Source organism: Aotus nancymaae, unplaced genomic scaffold, assembly GCF_030222135.1.
Source record: "Aotus nancymaae isolate 86718 unplaced genomic scaffold, 86718_ANA_hifiasm-v0.15.2.pri h1tg000006l, whole genome shotgun sequence".
NCBI classification, from domain to species: domain Eukaryota; kingdom Metazoa; phylum Chordata; class Mammalia; order Primates; family Aotidae; genus Aotus; species Aotus nancymaae.
In genome coordinates, this window is record NW_026988417.1 from 7,024,037 (window position 1) to 7,040,533 (window position 16,497).

Below are 16,497 nucleotides of genomic sequence, written 5' to 3' on the forward strand. Positions count from 1 at the left end.
CCATGAGAATATGAAACAGATGAGGAAACTTATTCACTCAGACTCTCTATGAGAATACGACACAGACGAGGAAACTCATTCACTCACATTCCCCATGAGAATATGACAGACGAGGAAACTCATTCACTCACATTCCCCATGAGAATACGACACAGACGAGGAAACTCATTCACTCACACTCCCCATGAGAATACGACACAGATGAGGAAACTGATTCACTCACACCCCCGTGAGAATACGACACAGATGAGGAAACTCATTCACTCACACTCCCCATGAGACTATGACACAGATGAGGAAACTCATTGACTCACACTCCCCATGAGAATACAACACAGACGAGAAAACTCATTGACTCACACTCCCCATGAGAATACAACACAGACGAGAAAACTCATTCACTCACACTCTCCATGAGAATATGACACAGACGAGAAAACTCATTCACTCACACTCTCCATGAGAGTATGACACAGATGAGGAAACTCATTCACTCACACACCCCATGAGACTATGACACAGATGAGGGAACTCATTCACTCACACTCACCATGAGAATACGACACAGACGAGGGAACTCATTCACTCACACTCACCATGAGAATACGACACAGACGAGGAAACTCATTCACTCACATTCCCCATGAGAATATGACAGACGAGGAAACTCATTCACTCAAATTCCCCATGAGAATACTACACAGAGGAGGAAACTCATTCACTCACACTCTCCATGAGACTATGACACAGATGAGGAAACTCATTGACTCACACTCTCCATGAGAATACAACACAGACGAGAAAACTCATTCACTCACACTCTCCATGAGAATACGACACAGACGAGGAAACTCATTCACTCACACTCCCTATGAGACTATGACACAGACGAGGAAACTCATTCACTCACACTCACCATGAGAATACGACACAGACGAGGGAACTCATTCACTCACACTCCCCATGAGAATACGACACAGATGAGGAAACTCATTCACTCACACTCACCATGAGACTATTACACAGATGAGGAAACTCATTGACTCACACTCCCCATGAGAATACGACACAGATGAGGAAACTCATTGACTCACATTCCCCATGAGAATACGACACAGACGAGAAAACTCATTCACTCACACTCTCCATGAGACTACGACACAGATGAGGAAACTCATTGACTCACACTCCCCATGAGAATACGACACAGATGAGGAAACTCATTCACTCACACTCCCCATGAGACTACGACACAGATGAGGAAACTCATTCACTCACACTCACCATGAGAATACGACACAGATGAGGAAACTCATTGACTCACATTCCCCATGAGAATACGACACAGACGAGAAAACTCATTCACTCACACTCTCCATGAGACTACGACACAGATGAGGAAACTCATTGACTCACACTCCCCATGAGAATACGACACAGATGAGGAAACTCATTCACTCACACTCCCCATGAGACTACGACACAGATGAGGAAACTCATTCACTCACACTCACCATGGGAATAGGACACAGATGAGAAACTCATTCACTCACACTCCCCATGAGACTATGACACAGATGAGGAAACTCATTCACTCACACTCCCCATGAGAATACGACACAGATGAGGAAACTCATTCACTCACACTCACCATGAGACTATTACACAGATGAGGAAACTCATTCACTCACATTCCCCATGAGAATACGACACAGATGAGGAAACTCATTGACTCACATTCCCCATGAGAATACGACACAGACGAGAAAACTCATTCACTCACACTCCCTATGAGACTATGACACAGATGAGGAAACTCATTCACTCACACTCCCCAGGAGAATACGACACAGATGAGGAAACTCATTCACTCACACTCTCCATGGGAATAGGACACAGATGAGGAAACTCATTCACTCACACTCCCCATGAGAATACGACACAGATGAGGAAACTCATTCACTCACACTCCCCATGAGAATACGACACAGATGAGGAAACTCATTCACTCACACTCCCCATGAGACTACGACACAGATGAGGAAACTCATTCACTCACACTCACCATGAGAATACGACACAGACGAGGGAACTCATTCACTCACACTCCCCATGAGACTATGACAGAGACGAGGAAACTCATTCACTCACACTCACCATGAGAATACGACACAGATGAGGAAACTCATTCACTCACACTCACCATGAGAATACGACACAGATGAGGAAACTCATTCACTCACACTCTCCATGAGACTATGACACAGATGAGGAAACTCATTCACTCACACTCCCCATGAGAATACGACACAGATGAGGAAACTCATTCACTCACACTCACCATGAGAATACGACACAGACGAGGGAACTCATTCACTCACACTCCCCATGAGACTATGACACAGACGAGGAAACTCATTCACTCACACTCACCATGAGAATACGACACAGATGAGGAAACTCATTCACTCACACTCACCATGAGAATACGACACAGATGAGGAAACTCATTCACTCACACTCTCCATGGGAATAGGACACAGATGAGAAACTCATTCACTCACACTCCCTATGAGAATACGACACAGATGATGAAACTAATTCACTCACACTCCCTATGAGACTATGACACAGATGAGGAAACTCATTCACTCACACTCCCCATGAGAATACGACACAGACGAGGGAACTCATTCACTCACACTCCCCATGAGACTATGACACAGACGAGGAAACTCATTCACTCACACTCACCATGAGAATACGACACAGATGAGGAAACTCATTCACTCACACTCACCATGAGAATACGACACAGATGAGGAAACTCATTCACTCACACTCTCCATGGGAATAGGACACAGATGAGAAACTCATTCACTCACACTCCCTATGAGAATACGACACAGATGATGAAACTAATTCACTCACACTCCCTATGAGACTATGACACAGATGAGGAAACTCATTCACTCACACTATCCATGAGACTATGACACAGATGAGGAAACTCATTCACTCACACTCACCATGAGAATACGACACAGACGAGGGAACTCATTCACTCACACTCCCCATGAGACTATGACACAGACGAGGAAACTCATTCACTCACACTCACCATGAGAATACGACACAGATGAGGAAACTCATTCACTCACACTCTCCATGAGAATACGACACAGATGAGGAAACTCATTCACTCACACTCTCCATGGGAATAGGACACAGATGAGAAACTCATTCACTCACACTCCCTATGAGAATACGACACAGATGATGAAACTAATTTACTCACACTCCCTATGAGACTATGACACAGATGAGGAAACTCATTCACTCACACTCTCCATGAGAATATGACACAGATGAGGAAACTCATTCACTCGCACTCACCATGAGAATACGACACAGACGAGGGAACTCATTCACTCACACTCCCCATGAGACTATGACACAGACGAGGAAACTCATTCACTCACACTCACCATGAGAATACGACACAGATGAGGAAACTCATTCACTCACACTCTCCATGAGAATACGACACAGATGAGGAAACTCATTCACTCACACTCACCATGAGAATACGACACAGATGAGCAAACTCATTCACTCACACTCTCCATGGGAATAGGACACAGATGAGAAACTCATTCACTCACACTCCCTATGAGAATACGACACAGATGATGAAACTAATTCACTCACACTCCCTATGAGACTATGACACAGATGAGGAAACTCATTCACTCACACTCTCCATGAGAATATGACACAGATGAGGAAACTCATTCACTCACACTCACCATGAGAATACGACACAGATGAGGAAACTCATTCACTCACACTCCCCATGAGAATACGACACAGATGAGGAAACTTATTCACTCACACTCTCCATGAGAATACGACACAGATGAGGAAACTCATTCACTCACACTCACCATGAGAATACGACACAGATGAGGAAACTCATTCACTCACACTCCCCATGAGAATACGACACAGATGAGGAAACTCATTCACTCACACTCCCCATGAGACTATGACACAGATGAGGAAACTCATTCACTCACACTCTCCATGAGACTATGACACAGATGAGGAAACTCATTCAAAGAGGTTAAAGAATTCGCTCATGATCACACATAACTCTTCTTCCAGTGCTCCCTCACAGATGTGCCTAAGGGTTCCAGGGAGTGGAAGTCTGAGGGGAGAGAAACCACAGGGTACCTGGATTCTTCAGGAAGCCAGAGAGGCCCTGGCCCAGGTGCTGCAGTTGCTGAACTAAACAGGAGAGCGTGTGGGTAAGTGCCCTGTGCACACCTGGGTTTCCCCACATCCTGCCCGGTGCCAGGCCCTGCCTCTGGCTTTCAGGAGGGGGTTTTGGGCTTCAGCTTCAGCAAGAGGAAGGCAGGTGCTGTTCTGTGGGTCCGCTCGGTCACACAGGTCCAGGACAGAGCACAGGGAGGAGGCAGCCACTTCCCAGCTGGGCATCATTTGCCACTTGCTAACCCCCGTGACGGTGTGTGTACACAGACAGAGGGCATGCCACTCATCCTGATCATTGTGGGGTGACCTGACTGAACCCCGCAGTCCCGCAGTGCTGGAGGTCACCTGGCCTCTACAGGGAAGGCATGTCTACCCATCCTTTCTGCAGAGCATGGGGGTGCTTTTGTTATACCCGCTGCACACAGGGAGAATGGGAGGCCTAGAGAGATGAAGTGATTGAACTGATAACCAAATTAGTAGAATTAGTAAGTGGAGTGGTCAGGATTCAAACCCCAGGGGTGGAAGCGGCAGGCATGTGCAGATGCCCAGGGTGGTGACAGGTCCTGCAGCTTCAGCCTCCCCAAACCCAGCTGCAGCCAATGTTGACCAAACGCCAGCTCTGGCATCTTGCAGATGTGGTTAGGGCCGTGGACCTGAAGATGGGGGTTAGCCTGGATCATCCACGTGGGACCCGACTAATCACCCAAGTCCATGGAAGTGCAGAGCCGCTCCTGGTTGTGTTGGAGGCAGCTGTAACAACAGAAAAAGGCTCAGAGAAGCAAGACATGAGGACTCGACCAGCTGGTGCTGGATGTGAAGATGGAGGAGGGGGCCACCAGCCCAGGAACACAGGCAGATTCTAGAAGCTGGAAAAGGCGAGGAAACGGATCCTCCCGGGAGCCTCCAGAAGGAACCAGTCCTGCCCACACCTTGGTTTCAGCCCAGTGAGGCCTGTGCCAGACTTCTGACCTACAGACTGGAAGAGAAGAAATATGTACTCTTTGAAGTACTCAGTTTGAGTACTGAATCCTCTCAGTTTGCAGTCATTTGTCACAGTAGCCCCAGGGACCCCATATCCCTGGCACCTTCATCCTGGTCACAAAGCAAGGATTTTCCCTGCTCACAGGCAGGGGCCCTCAGGAGGTCCGCAGCACACAGAGAAGCAGCAAGGCGGGGCCTGGGGCCCTGGTGGCACCTCATTGCTTTTCTTGAGTGGGGCAAGGGTGGGTCTCTTTCTTGGGAAGCTTCTGATGATGCTTTATGGGACTACAGGGGCCAGAAGGGCAGCCAGATGGTGGCAAAGTAGTGAGCGGGGCTTCTAGAGGGCCAGGTGTGTGAGGCTAGAGCCTGTGCAGTGGTGGGGAGCTGACCTCTGGGCAGGGGCGGCCTGGCCTGCTCCAATGGGGTCTGAACGTGTGGACAGGGTCCCCACTCCACGCCAGGCCCTGCGCTCAGAGCTGTGGCAGGCAGAAGTGGCCTTGAGAGGGCCATGGAAATGCTGCTGAGTGCTCTCCCTCCCTGGACCTCTCCGGAGCTTGTCTCTCCCCAGCCCTGTAAGTCCCAAGGTTCCCCACACCCACTGGGCAAGGTCCACATCTGGGCTTGGCAGGGGGTCCCCTGGGTGACCTGCCCTCCTTCCCGGCCTGCGCTCCATGTCGTTCTTAGTATTAACAGAGGACACATCAAGCTCTATCCTGAGGGCTCTGTACATTGTCTCATCCATCCACACAGCCACCTGGTCAGGAGGATTCTGTGATTTTTCCGCACATTTTATAAATAAGGAAAGTGAAGCGTGAAGAGGTGGGTGACTCTCTCATAGACACAAACTGTGAGTGTTGGGGCCAGGGTCTGACCCCAGGCAATGAGTCCGCAGAGCCCCAAAGACTTAATTACTAAACCACGTCCTGGTCGCTCTGGCCACCTGGGGGGGCTTCAGGCCTGGGAGGTGACATTCTAGTGTGTGTTTTCCCAGCCACTGTTCACACTTCCCTGCCTGGAATCTACTGTGTGCCCTTTGCTCCTGTGAAAGCCTCCTGAGCTGAGAGCCTGGGCCTCGCCTCCTCCTGGTGCCACAGCCCTCACTGCGCCACGGCCTCACTGCGCCACGGCCCCCACTGCGCCACGGCCCCCACTGCGCCACGGCCCCCACTGCGCCACGGCCCCCACTGCGCCACGGCCTCACTCCGCCACGGCCCTGACTGCGCCACGGCCCACACTCCGCCACGGCCCTCACTCCGCCACGGCCCCCACTGCGCCACGGCCCCCACTGCGCCACGGCCCCGACTGCGCCACGGCCCCGACTGCGCCACGGCCCTCACTCCGCCGTGGCCCTCACTGCGGCACAGCCCTCACTCCGCCACCACCCTCACTGCGCCACAGCCCAGGGCCCCTGGCACTGACATAGACGAGGATGTGAGGTCAGGGACCATTATTCACTCACTACCATGTCCCCAGTGCCCAGCACAGGCCTGGCACCGCCTGGCCTCAGGGACTACTTGCTGAGGGAGGTGTATATGGACGCAACAGTGGGTCCCGTGCAGGAGCCCAGAAAACCCTGCTAAACACTGTGGATTGAACACCCTCATTCACACAGGCTCTAGAGATGAGGAAGAGATCAAACCGAAGAGCATAGGAGCCGGACTGTGGCCTTGAAGCTTGGGAGGCAAGAAGGCACATCGGGGAGTGGAAATGGCTTAGAGACTGAGAGAGCAGAGCCCAAGCCCACGGTGAGGGCGTCCACAGGGCAAGTGGTTTGCACTTTAGAACCCCAGAAAGGCTCTGGGCCTGGAGGCACCAGGGACCTCTGAGGGTGGGAAGTGAATTGCGGTTTTCAGAACATCTTTCTCAGCAAGCGCCTGTCTCCCACCCCTGCAGAAGGTGGGAGGTTTATTTCCCAGGGATTGTGCCAGAGGCTGCAGGGATCAGGACCCCAAGAAGACCCAGCAGCAGGCAGCCAAATGAGGACAGGTCATACCCACCCTCCCCACACCCAGGGAAGGTTAAAGGCCCCTCACTGGAAAACTGACCAGCTGGAGAGAAAAGACGTAGGTTCCAACACTTGGAGTTACCTCAAGATACCGCTCCATCGGCCAGGCACAGAGGCTCATGCCTGTAATCCCAGCACTTTGGGAGACCAAAGTGGGTGGATTACTTGAGGTCAGGAGTTCGAGACCAGCCTGGCCAACATAGCGAAATCCTATCCCTGCTAAAAAAAAAAAATTAGGTATGGTGGCACACACCTATAATGCCAGCTACTCGGGAGGCTGAGAGGCAGGAGAATTTCTTCATGGGAGGTGGAGGTTGCAGTGAGCTGAGATCACGCCACTGCACTCCAGCCTGGGCGACAGAGTGAGACTCCATCTCAAAAAAAAAAACTAAACAAAGCTAACCTCCTCAAAGATGCCTCAGCATGAAGATATGAGGAGTTCCACAAAGAAAATGGAGGAAAGAAAATAATTCAAAATTTTTCTGACCTGAAGAATCAAAATTTACAGATTAAAAGAGACTACAGTGTCCGGCACGATGGCAGAGAGCCTACCCACTTCGAGGGCCATCCTCGAGGAATCAGAACTCAGGGAGAATGAGAACATTGTCAACGATGGCTTAGGAGAATCAGAATACATCCTCAGGCGTCCGGCCAGCAATAAGGGAAGGCAGGAAATAGGGAGCGCTGCTTTCAAACTCTAAGAAGAAATTCTTGAACCTCGAATGCTAGCTGTGCCCTTTCAAACTATTAATTACACTTGAGCGGGAAATGAAGACTTTTTACCCATGCAGGGTTTTGCACCAATTAGCTGTTGCTGTGTAATAAAACACCCAGAGTTTAGTGTCTTTAAAAAAGGAGTAAACATTGACTGTTTCTAACAACTTCGTGCACAGGGTGGGAGGCAGGGCTGAGGGTGAGTGCTTTGAAGCAGCCTCACTCCACAGGTTTGCTGGTTGGCTCAGGGCAACACAGATGCCATCAGCAGGCATCCCTCTCACCCAGTGTGCTCTCCCAGGCCAGCCCTGTGATCGCCCCAGTATTACCAGAAAGGGGTCCCAATCCAGACCCAAGAGAGGGTTTTTTGGATCTGGCACAAGAGAGACTTCGGGGCGGGTCCACACAGTAAAGTGAAAGCAAGTCTATGAAGACAGAAAAGCATCAAAGAATGGCTACTCCGTGGTGGAGCAGGGCGTTCCCGAAGCAAGAGGAGGAACTCATGTGCCTTAGGTACAGAGCTGTTTATATATATACACAAGACAACAAAGCCCAAAAAATCCTGCAGCAGGTATGCTCTGCTACCAGGGCTGGTGATAAAGGATTGTTCATCTTTGTGCAACTACTGTCTTCTGCAAGAATCTTTAAAGCAAAAAATTTTTTTTTTTTGAAACGGAGTCTCGCTCTGTCACCCAGGCTGGAGTGCAATGGCATGATCTCCACTCACTGCAACCTCCACCTCCTGGGTTCAAGCGATTCTCCTGCCTCAGCCTCCCAAGTTGGGATTACAGGTGCCCACCACCACACCTTGCTAATTCTTTGTATTTTTAGTAGAGACGGGCTTCACCATGTTGGCCAGGCTGGTCTCAAACTTCTGACCTCAAGTGATCTGCCTACCTCAACCTCCCAAAATGCTGGGATCACAGGTGTAAGCCACGAGGCCCAGCTGCAAAATTTACTTTTAAACTAAGAATGCTTTTGTTCTTAAGGTTTCAGGACATCAGGACATTTCCTGAGTCTGAGAAGTCTGGAGTCTGTTCAGTAAACATTGTTAACTTGTTCCCTTATCTGTAAATCTCCTGTTGACTAAGCATTCCTGACTTCCTGGGAATGCAGCCCAGCAGGTCTCAGCCTCATTTTACCCAGCCCCTATTCAAGATGGAGTCACTCTGGTTCCAACCCCTCTGATACTGGAGCTCCCAAGGTCAGTAAGATAAGCCCCAAGGTACACCTGCTTATCAGGTCTCTGCTTGTGTCACATTTGCTGTCATCCCACGGGCCAAAACAAGTCACAGGAGCCCAGGTCAACGTGAGGGGAGATTACCCAAGGATACGAACTTATGGTGGGAACTTTTAAAACTGCCTCCCATTCATGTAAAGGCAGCTTCTCAGGAAGCACTGGAGGATGTGCTCCACTAACACAAAACCAGGAAAGAAGGAAACATATGAGGTGGGGACTCCTGGTTGTCCCCGAAATCTGACCTTCCCCTCGCACTTGGCAAGGGAGTTGTTATCTGGACACAGGATCGTCCCCCAGGGCCTATGTTTCCAGCCTCCATGCAGCCAGGTGGGGCCAACAGAGAGGACACGGAAGCGTTCTGCTCCAGGCACTGCTATAAGAAGGGAGAAAGAAGCCTGTCTTTCACCTGCCTTTCCATCCTAAACGCTGGCCAGACTGTAGACACAGTACTGGAAGTGTAACCACCCAGGGGGTTCACCTTGCCCACTGCCTAGACAGAGTTGATTTATTAAGACAGGGGAATTGCAATGGAGAAAGTAATTTATGCAGAGCCGGCTGTGCGGGAGACTGGAGTTTTATTATAACTCAAATCAGTCTCCCTAAGCATTCGGGGACCAGAGTGTTAATTTTAATTTTATGTATGTATTTATTTATTTGGAAACAGAGTCTCGCTCTCCCCCAGACTGGAGTGCAGTGGCATGATCTTGGCTCACTGCAACCTCCACCACCGTGGTTCAGGCAATACTCCTGCCTCAGCCTCCTGAGTAGCTGGGATTACAGGCACCTGCCACCATGACCAGCTAATTTTAGTATTTTTAATAGAGATGGGGTTTCACCATATTGGCCAGGCTGGTCTCGAACTCCTGACCTCAAGTGATCCGCTCATCTTGGTCTCCCAAAGTGCTAGGATTACAGACGTGAGCCACTGTGCCCGGTCAGGATCAGAGTTTTCAAAGACAATTGTGAAGGTAGGGGCTTGGGTAGTGGGGAGTCCTGATTGGTCAGGTTGGAGATGGAATCACAGGGGGTCAAAGTGAGGTTTTCTTGCTGTCTTCTGTTCTTGGGTGCAATGGCAGAACTGGTTGAGCCACCATTACTGGTCTGGGTGGTGTCAGCTGATCCATCAAGTGCAGGGTCTGCAGAATATCTCAAGCACTGATTTTAGGGTTTACAATAGTGATGTTATCCCCAGGAGCAATTTGGGGAGGTTCGACTCTTGGAGGCAAAGGCTGCATGACCCCTAAACTATGATTTCTAATCTTGTAGCTAATTTGTTAGTCCTGCAAGGGCAGACTGGTCCCCAGGCAAGAAGGGGGTCTTTTCGGGAAAGGGCTGTTACCAATTTTCGTTCAGAGTCAACCCATAAACTGAATTCCTTCCCAAAGTTATTTTGGCCTATGCAAAGGAATGAACAAGGACAGCTTCAAGGTTAGAAGCAAGATGGAGTTGGTTAGGTCTGATTTCTTTCACTCTCATGATTTCCTCACTTATAATTTTGCAAAGGTGGTTTCAGAAGATGGAGCGACTAGTTTAGATCTCAAGATAGAAAATGTGGGTCAAAAGAGAGACAGCGACATGAGAGAAGAAACCGGCCTCGAGCCAGCACGCTAGCCTAGGCCACCGACTCAGATGGTGACCTGAGAAAAATACAGTCCTGTTTTGCGTAAGCGCTGTACTGGGGGGCCTCTTTGTCATGGCCGCCTAGCCTGTTTCCTAGCTAATCCATCTGGGATTCCAGAAACAGGGATCACACTCAGGTGGCAGGCAAAGGGAACACTGGGGTGACCGGGAGTCCCCAGGTGACAGCTGGGTGGTGGGCCTGGAGTGTGAACAGTCCAGATTGACACAGGAAGATGGAAAGTTCCAAACAACGAATCTACAGGGGCTGGGGAAGCAGAAATTGAAAGCTTATCTGATAGTTTCAACACATTCAGAAGAATTTTCTATTTTTCACAAATCAATTAGTGATCGATGTAGAAAAAACCAGACAAACAAAAAACTAAAATAATTATTAGGCTCACGCCTGTAATCCCAGCACTCTGGGAGGCCGAGGCTGATGGACCACTTGAAGTCAGGAGTGCATGACCAGCCTGGCCAACATGGTGAAATCTGTCTCTACTAAAAATTAGCCGGGTGTGATGGCAGGCACCTGTAGTCCCAGCTGCTGAGGTAGGAGAATTGTTTGAACCCGGGAGGCAGAGGTTGCAGTAAGCCAATATCACACCACGGCACTCCAGCCTGGGCAACAGAGTGAGACTTGGTGTCAAAAAGAAAATGAAAGAAAGAAACATAATCATAGTGCCTTCTGTGGTCCAGCTGTGGATCCTATTTACACAGCACAGAAATGATGGACACTGATTTAACAAGGCCCAGTGAGATGGTCCTGTTGGAAGGTGGCTTGTCCATTAAAGTCTGATTGAAGGAGGCCAGAGGGCCATATGAGAGAGGATTTTTCTTTCATGGTGTCCACAGATATTATCTCAAACTGGAAAATCAGAAATAGCGTGTGAACATGTTATTACACACATGGAGTAATCAGCAGAAGAAACAGCTGCCAGGGGTGGAGGCCGTTCCTCTGAGACACGGCAACGGGGAGTGAGAGCAAAGGGGTAGGGGCTTTACAAGCCATGAGCATTTAATTCAATTTAAAGAGGAAGGAAGAGATGATTCCCTGCTGGAAAGGGGTCCTGATCCAGACCCCAGGAGAGGGCTCTTGGATCTCGAGGAAGAAAGAATTCAGGGGAAGTCCACGGTGCAAAGTGAAAGCAACTTTACTAGGAAAGCAGAGGAATAAAGAATGACTACTCCGCAGACAGAGCAGCCCCGGGGGCTGCCGGTGCCCATTTTTATGGTTATTTCCTGGTGATATGCTAAACAAGGAGCGGATTATTCATGCCTCCCCTTTCTAGACCATATAGGGTCACTTCCCAACGTTGCCATGGCATTTGTAAACTGTCATGGCGCTGGTGGGAGTGTAGCTGTGAGGACGGCCAGAGGCCACTCTCATCATCGCCATCGTGGTTTTGGTGGGTTTTAGCAGCTTCTTTACTGCAACCTATTTTATCAGCAAGGTCTTTATGACCTTATCCTGTGCCAATCCCCTATCTCATCCTGTGACTTAAAGTGCCTTAACCATCTGGGAATTCGGCTCAGTAGGTCTCAGCCTCATTTTACCCAGCTTCTACTCAAGATGGAGTTGCTCTGGTTCACACGCCTCTGACAGTCCTGCTGTATGTCCCCTGATGGGTGGGGTGGAAAGTGTGAGAGGGGCTCAGAGACTGGCAGAACCTGAGCTGGGCTGGCAGGAGATGGAGATGCTCCCAAACCAAGGGGTTCCTGGGTGGCCGGATGTGGGGGCCCCATGGAGGGAGAGAATATGCTCTCTTCTGTCTCCATTCTGGAGCAGGGTTTGCTGATGACAGTCCCTGCACTTCCTCGAGCTCCTGCTTACTTACCTAGCTGCCCACTGGAAGGAAGTGTGTCTTGGCCATGGCCAGCACAGGGGATTTGAGAACTGCAGAATGAATGATGGACTAAATCCATAAATTCATGAATGATTGAATAAATGATTGAAGGAATGAATGACTCCATGAATGAATGAATGTGTAAATGATGGTGTGATGGATACTTTGTTTCTCAACAAATCGTAGTCACCCCGAAAAGCAGATCTTTATAATCCTGATTTCACAGAGGAGCCAACTGAGGTTGGAAAAGTTAAGAGGTGTGCCAAGGCCCGTCCTATAAGATAGTGACAGGTGTGACCACTGACTGAGACTTAGTGTGTACTAGGTCTGAATAGACTTTGCACTCTATTTCATTCTACATAAACCTGTGAGGCAGGTCCCATTATTACTCTTGTTCTAGAGGTAAGGAACTTGAGTTTCAGAGAGGTTAGGGAACGTGTCCAGGGCCACACAGTAAAGGCAGAGGCCAGACTGCAACCCAGGTCATAGGTTCTGGAACTGGGGTCTGGCCCCATTCTGTCTTCACCCAGGCCTCTGTTCTTCCTGCACTGACACCACGAGACAAAGGGTGGTAAACTCCATGCTGCCTACAGAATCTAGGGCAAGCTGAAAGGGTTCTGTTGGTAACTGTATTAGGGTTCTCCGGAGGGACAGAACTAATAGGATCTATGCATAGATGAAAGGGGGTTTATTAGGGAGAATTGGCTCACATAATCACAAAGCAAAGTCTATTATGATAGGCTGTCTGCAAGCTGGGGAAGAAGGAAACCAGTAGTGGCTCAGTCTGAGTTCAAAAGCCTCAAAAGTAGAGAAACTGACAGTGCAGCCTTCAGTCTGTGGCTAAAGGCCCCAGAACCCCCAGCAAACCACTGTGTAAGTCCCAGAATCCAAAGGCCAAAGAACCTGGAGTCTGATGTCCAAGGGCAGGAGGAGCGGAAGGAAGCATCCAGCATGGGAGGACGGTGAAGGCCGGAAGACTCAGGAAGACTCAGCAAGCCAGCTTCACCCACCTTCTTCCGCCTGCTTGGTTCAAGCCCCGCTGGCAGCCGATTGGATGGTGCCCACCCACATGGAGGGTGGGTCTTCCTCTCCCCGTCCACTGACGCAAATGTCAGTTTCCTCTGGCGACACCCCCAAGGACACACCCAGAAGCAATACTTCACCAGCTATCTAGGCATCCCTCAATCCAATCAAGTTGACACCTAACGGTAACCATCACAGTACCCGTCAGGATTCAGAAAGTTGCTGCGTAGTAACTTCTGCCACGTTTTGCTGAAAGAAATCCAAACAGCCTAGAAAGTGGGACATCCTCCTTGACTTAAAGTAAACACAAAGCCCTCCCAGGTTCGGAAATACCTGGAGAAACTTGCCCCATGGGTCTGAGCAGCCGTAAGAGCAAGCAGGGCAGTGAGCGGGGCACCAGCCTTGCTGCGGGGCTGTACGTCTATTTAATTTCCTCTCATCTTCCTCCCGCGCCATTCCGAGAGGAGGGTGCTTTCACCTGCACTGTTCCCATGAGGAAATGAGGCTTCAGGAATCTGACAAAGCTTCCAAAGTCCCGTGGCTGGCCGGAACCAAGGTTTAGATGGCCAGACCACCCTCCCAGCCCTGCAGGTGGAGAAGCAGGAGCATGACAGATGAGGATGAGAGCGCATGGCAGGTCAGGTTGAAGAGGCAACAATGCCACATGGTCTTAGCTTAGCTCCAGGATGACTGAAAAGTGTTGCAGCCCTGTGGGCAGAAAATTGCACTTGCCTCAAGCTTCATTAAAGCAAACCAAGTAGGAAGGGATTGAAACAGCTAGAAAAATATGGGGAACTCAAACAAGGAAAAGGTGTGGAGTGTGTCTCTTTTTCTGGCAAATCTGGCAGCCTAGGAGACTTCACAAATGCATTCCAAGGCTCCTGGACTTTTTAAATTTTCTTCGAGACAGAGTCTCGCTCTGTTGCCCAGGCTGGAGTGTAGCAGCGTGATCTCAGCTCACTACAGCCTCCGCCTCCCAAGTTCAAGCAATTCTCCTGCCTCAGCCTCCTGAGTAGCTGGGATTACAGGCACACGCCACCATGCCCAGCTAATTTTTGGGTTTTTAGTAGAGACAGGGTTTCATCATGTTGGTCAGGCTGGTCTCAAACTCCTGACCTCATGATCCACCAGCCTCAGCCTCCCAAAGTGCTGGGATTACAGGCATGAGCCACTGTACCCTGTGAGTCCTGGACTTTTAAAGGGGCTGAGGAAGTGGCCTGCCAGGGACAGGACTGCCCATGCTAGTGGAGGCGGGGGTGGGGACGCAGCAGCAGGATACCTGGTTTCATCACAGCCTCATCACTTACCAGCGTTGGAACTGTATCAGTTATCCCAAATTTAGCAACCTAAAACCACATTCATCATCTCATAGTTTCTAGGGGTCAGGAACCTGGGAGTGGATTTGTAGGGCTGTTGGGCCCCACAGGGTCGTGGGGTGTCCGTTATGCTGTGCTGAGGTGCAGGATCCGGGAAGTAAAGAGACAGGACACTGGAAAACTGGTGAAGAGCAGCTGGACTCGGGGGGCCACACCACCTATGAGCAGAGATCAGCGAGGCCCTGAATACCCAGAAGCATCTGTATTTATTAGGTACAAGCAGGGGGCAGGGTCGTGAGTGAGGTCATCATCTATAGGCTTAGTAATAGGGCATACATAATCATGTGAGTCACAAGCGAGGGGGCCACCCCATTATGTCACCTGGGCAGAGAGGTGGGCCGTGCGCAGTAGGGGGCCGTGCCGTGCACAGTAGTAGAGGGTCGTGTACAGAAAAGGGGTCCACCCCCATTAGGTCACCGAGGCAAAGAGGTGGGCTGTGTGCAACAGGTGTCATGCGCAACACTTCTTACCTGGGGGCTGGAGAAGTCAAAGGATTTCTAATAGAAGGGTACTGTAAGTCAATGCAGTGGGAGCTGACAGACTTGTGCTCTTCTCCTAAGATATTTATGGGAGGATGATTTGAGCCTGCACAGAATCGAGAAAAGACTGACACGGTGTACAGCCGCCGTGACTGGTCACACCAGAGGGGTTCTTCTCCCTCGGTTACTTCTAGGATCTCAGGCCTGAGGCCTACTTTCCACAGGAGCTGGATGCAGAGTACTACAACTCCTTTATCAGGAGGAGCGGCTCCTGCTCCAAGCCTGCCATACAGCGTGTGCCCTTTCAGGCAGGGACGCCACCGCCTGGGTCTTTGGTTCTCGTCCTGGTCTGGCTGTTTTCCCATGTACGGCTTCAGTTCTGTGACTGCTCTAGGCATTCCTCCTCCTACAAACTACTATATGGTTATATAGAGGGTTCTATAAATCAGCACTAAATGTGTCAGTACAGCTCCGACTGCAATACCTACATGATTGTATAGAAAGATTATGTGGAACTAAGTATGGTAGATATAAGTACTAAGTATGATGATATAAGCTAGATATATGCAAGCAGTAAGTTATGCTTCAGGCACTAATTCTATAAACTAGTATATGATTATATACAAAGGATTACATAAAGGAAACAGCTGAGTAATAGCACTATAAACTAAGATATTCTTCAGGCACTAATTGTGCCTGGGGTCTGGACGGTTCTCCTTCCTCGGTGCCCATGGGGGTGTTACCCACATGGATTCACCAGGAGGTTCTGGCTTGGCGTCTCCCAGGAGCCACAGGCGAGCGTGGGCCGTGGCTGCCATCTCTGTTTCCAAGCACACTGTGTGGCTGTTGGCTTGAGGCTTCAGGTCCTCGAGGCGCAGGCTCCCCATGGGGCTGCTTGCGACATGGCCTCCTCACCCAGAGTGATGGAGCCAAGAGAGAG